This window comes from Ascaphus truei, unplaced genomic scaffold (genome assembly GCF_040206685.1).
Source record: "Ascaphus truei isolate aAscTru1 unplaced genomic scaffold, aAscTru1.hap1 HAP1_SCAFFOLD_1548, whole genome shotgun sequence".
Lineage (NCBI taxonomy): Eukaryota > Metazoa > Chordata > Amphibia > Anura > Ascaphidae > Ascaphus > Ascaphus truei.
This window is the reverse complement of record NW_027454437.1, coordinates 36,749-41,448: the sequence shown is the minus strand read 5'-3', so window position 1 is coordinate 41,448 and position 4,700 is coordinate 36,749.

Here is a 4,700-nt window from a genome sequence, read left to right as displayed (position 1 = left end):
CGGCAGCCAATCAGGACGCAGATGTAGATGACGCTACCTAGGGGCTGACTTGATAGAAGAAGCGGCTCCCTATTATTGGCCTCGGGATGGCGGCTTCCGATTGGCTGGAACATGAGGAGGCGGAACCTCAATGCTAGTCGCGAGACTCTCATCCTATGAGAGCTGATTGGCTGAAACGTGACTAAGGGGCGGGACTGTGTGTGTGTGTGTGTGTGTGTGTGTGTGTGTGTGTGTGTGTGTGTGTGTGTGTGTGTGTGTGTGTGTGTGTGTGTGTGTGTGTGTGTGTGTGTGTGTGTGTGTGTGTGTGTGTGTGTGTGTGTGTGTGTGTGTGTGTGTGTGTGTGTGTGTGTGTGTGTAAGAGGGAGTGTGTGTGTGTGTGTGTGTGTGTGTGTGTGTGTGTGTGTGTGTGTGTGTGTGTGTGTGTGTGTGTGTGTGTGTGTGTGTGTCACTGTGTGTCACTGTGTGTGTGTGTGTGTGTGTGTGTGTCACTGTGTGTGTGTGTGTGTGTGTGTGTGTGTGTGTGTGTGTGTGTGTGTGTGTGTGTGTGTGTGTGTGTCACTGTGTGTGTGTGTGTGTGTGTCACTGTGTGTGTGTCACTGTGTGTGTGAGTGTGTGTGATTCACTGTGTGTGTGTGTGTGTCACTGTGTGTGTCTCACTGTCACTGTGTGTGTGTGTGTGTGTGTGTGTGTGTGTGTGTGTGTCACTGTGTGTGTGTCACTGTGTGTGTGTCACTGTGTGTGTGTCACTGTCACTGTGTCACTGTGTGTGTGTGTGTGTGTGTGTGTGTGTCACTGTGTGTGTCTCACTGTGTCACTGTGCGTGTGTGTGTGTGTGTCACTGTGTGTGTGTTACTCTGTCACTGTGTGTGTTTTACTGTGTGTGTCACTGTGTGTGTCACTGTGTGTGTGTGTGTGTGTGTCACTGTGTGTGTGTGTGTGTGTGTGTATGTGTGACAGTGTGTGTGTGCGTGTGTGTGACACTGTGTGTGTGTCACTGTGTGTGTGTATGTGTGACAGTGTGTGTGTGTGTGTGTCTCACTGTGTGTGTGTCACTGTGTGTGTGTGTCACTGTGTGTGTGTGTCACTGTGTCACTGTGCGTGTGTGTGTGTGTTACTCTGTCACTGTGTGTGTTTTACTGTGTGTCACTGTGTGTGTGTGTATGTGTATGGGGGAGAGAAGAACAAGAACCCTATGTGATGCACTCAACCCTACTAGTTGAAAATAATAAACTTTTATTGATATAATTGAATAAAGCAAGCATAACAAATATATTTAAAACCTAAATTGTGTACTGTGCAGTTCTGATGTGAAATCACTCTAGATGACCAGGTAGTGTCGTAACTAGTGTGATACACAGTAGAATAGAATAGTGCAGGTATTAAGCTATTCTACTGTACAGATCGAAGGCAAACTCCTATGAGTTTGACAGTGCAGCAGTACAGCAGACGTCTGCTGTACTGCTGCACTGTCAAACTCATAGGAGTTTGCCTTCGATCTGTAGAATATATAATAATCAGAAAACCTGGTTCAGTTAAAAAATCAGCATTCTTTATTATTCTTTCATCACTCAGCTTTCATATAGCAAGGACACAGCATATTCTAGTATACAGCAAGGACACAGCATATTCTAGTATACAGCAAGGACACAGCATATTCTAGTATACAGCAAGGACACAGCATATTCTAGTATACAGCAAGGACACAGCATATTCTAGTATACAGCAAGGACACAGCATATTCTAGTATACAGCAAGGACACAGCATATTCTAGTATACAGCAAGGACACCGCATATTCTAGTATACAGCAAGGACACAGCATATTCTAGTATACAGCAAGGACACCGCATATTCTAGTATACACCTCAGCTCAGAGTGAGGTATTTGAAGGTAGTTATTAGATGCTTCTATTCGATGTAACACGCATCTTAAGATGGTAGAAGGTACTAATTTTATGTTATACATTGCTCCCTTCTTATACGCTCAGGACAAAGAGATATAAATTGCTTATCTTTACTAACCCCCTTTTGCTGACTAAACATTCTTGTTTTTTAGTACCAAGCTGTAATTGCCCTCAGCAAACATCTGTCTAAAATGGAACTTATCTTATCTCTAAAATGTCTGGTTTTAAGTTGCCCTTTGAACTTTCAAGCTGCCCTTATAAGAAAAACAACTTGAACGATTTTAATCTATTGAATGCGGAATATATATATTATAATAATATATAATATTATAACAAGTGATATTTTTATTTGCTATATATAGGGTTAGGGTTATATATATATATATATATATATATATATATATCAAATAAAAAGATCACTTGTGAGCACATTCACATGTCTTAGACAGAGGTCTGCAACCCTGCCTTTCACCATTATCCCCAGCATACAGCGCTTCCACTGTAGCAAGAGATTCTGGGAAATGACATGCAAATGAGCACACAATGTGTCACCTATGTATATATGTATATACATACACTGATTGCTATCCTACTAAGTATAGAAAATATATAGATATAAAATAATATTTATCAAGCCCCTCTTTGATACTTGAAAGTATCAATGATAAGCTGATCTTGTAATTGTATTGTATTGTATGTCTTTATTTAGATAGCGCCAAAAGTGTACTCAGCGCTTCACAAAGAATACAGTACAGGGAATTATAATAATACAATAAGTGCAGCAAAATCAGACAATAGGAAAGGAAATCCATGCCCCGAAGAGCTTACAATCTAAGAGGTTTGTGGGGAAACTTACAGAGAGAGCAGGTGAGGGAGTAAGTGCTGTAGATGGCAGTGCTTGGCCACAATGGGTGGTATAAATGACTGTGGGACAGTAGCCATGAGTGCAGGTTGTTGGGATGCTGGATTTGTGGGGCGAGTTTTCAGGTTAGTCAGTGTTAAATGAGAAGGTTAACCCCATTTACAGGGGAAGAGATGGCAGGGAGGCATGGGTGAGAGGAGGTGGCAGGGAGGCGTGGGTGAGATCAGGTGTGTATGTCTGGGTTCAGGCTTAGGGGAGATCCCCAGCAGCAGGAAGGAGGAGATAGAGGGTGTGAATAGAGGATTTGTGGGGTTGTTTTTTATTGAGGGTTGTTGGGAGAAAGGTGTATAAATAATGGTTCAGTGGGGAGTGGGGAAGTTGGAGAGAACAGGGACATTCACCAAGGAGTGAGGAAACAGTAAACAGAAAATGCAATAGGGAGGGCATAGTGAGATACAGGAGGAGAGGGCATAGTGAGATACAGGAGGAGAGGGCATAGTGAGATACAGGAGGAGAGGGCATAGTGAGATACAGGAGGAGAGACTTCCCAGTCATTGGAGGATAGGAAGAGTACAAAGAATCACAGCTTTTAAAAAAAAGCTGTAATTAAAAAAAATTAATCCATACTCCGCATTGGCTATATCGGCATTCAATTTTCTCATTCTTCTAAACAAAATAACACAACATATAAAGAGTACTAAGATTAAAATAGCAATTATTAACAGAGGAAGGGTGTCAGGGTTCTGCTCGCCACAAACCAGGACCGGACCGCGAGGCTGAGGTGGGGTTGTAAAAGCACCGACCTGAGACCGCGCAGGCTGATCCGGATTGCGCAGTTCGTAGTCATATGTCGCAGGATCAGGATTGGAGAAGACAGCGTCGTCGTTGTAGAAGCCAGGGTCAGGACAGGAGACATCAGGATAAACATTGTTCAGGCAAGAGTTCGGCAACAGGTAGTCAGGAGAGCCCCGCTTCAGCTTAGGAGCGCGGGGTTGGCCTCTGCGCGAGCGACGACCATGGCCCATGGTACTGGTCACAGGAGATGGTAGGCAGACCAGAGTAGCACACCGCTTTGCTGCACGGGTGCACCAGTGCTACAGCGCAAGAGTCCTGAGCGGGCTAGGGAATCCTCTGTCTCAGCGCAGGAACCAGGACACGGCCTCTCTAGATTAGGGAAAGAGTAGGCCCCAGGAACCAGGAAGCTGAAGATACACAGGGAAACCTCCGCTTCAGTGCAGGAATCCAGGAGACTGAAGAACGCAGGGACGAAACATCCGCTTCAGTGCAGGAATCCAGGAGGCTGAAGGACGCAGGGACGAAAACCTCTGCTTCAGCACAGGAGAACAGGAGTGGACCGCTGCGTGAATATAGCAGCCGGTCACAGGAAACAAGGAGCTGAAGTGAACAAGAAGAGTACTCAGCTACAACACAGGAGACTGGAGCAGACCGCTGTGTGAATATAGCAGCCGGCCTTAGGAAACCTGGAGCTGCAGACAACAAGGAGAATACTCCGCTTCAGCATGAGAGACAGGAACAAGCGAGGGCTTGTGGCAGAACAGATAGTGACATCCAGGAAGGACTATGCTCGGCCGGGAGCATTATGGGAAGACAATACTTAAAGGCCAGCGGGCCAATCCCCGGAGGGGGGTGTGAAGGTACTGCTCCAATGAATGAATGCAAGTCTAGGTTGCAGTGATAGGCTGCACAGCTGTAATAGATACCAGAGGGAGTGTGTATTGCTTTGGTGAGTGAATCCAGGCTGCAGCAAACATCAGGAGAGGTGCTCCAGGACTGCACACGTCTGCAAGGTAAGGCAACCAGTAAACTGCGGAGCGGATTCCTTACAGTACCCCCCCCTTCACGCGAGACCTCCGGGCGAACATGAGCACACCTAGAGTTGGGGGACCGGGAATTGTTGCTGAACCGTCTAGGATTG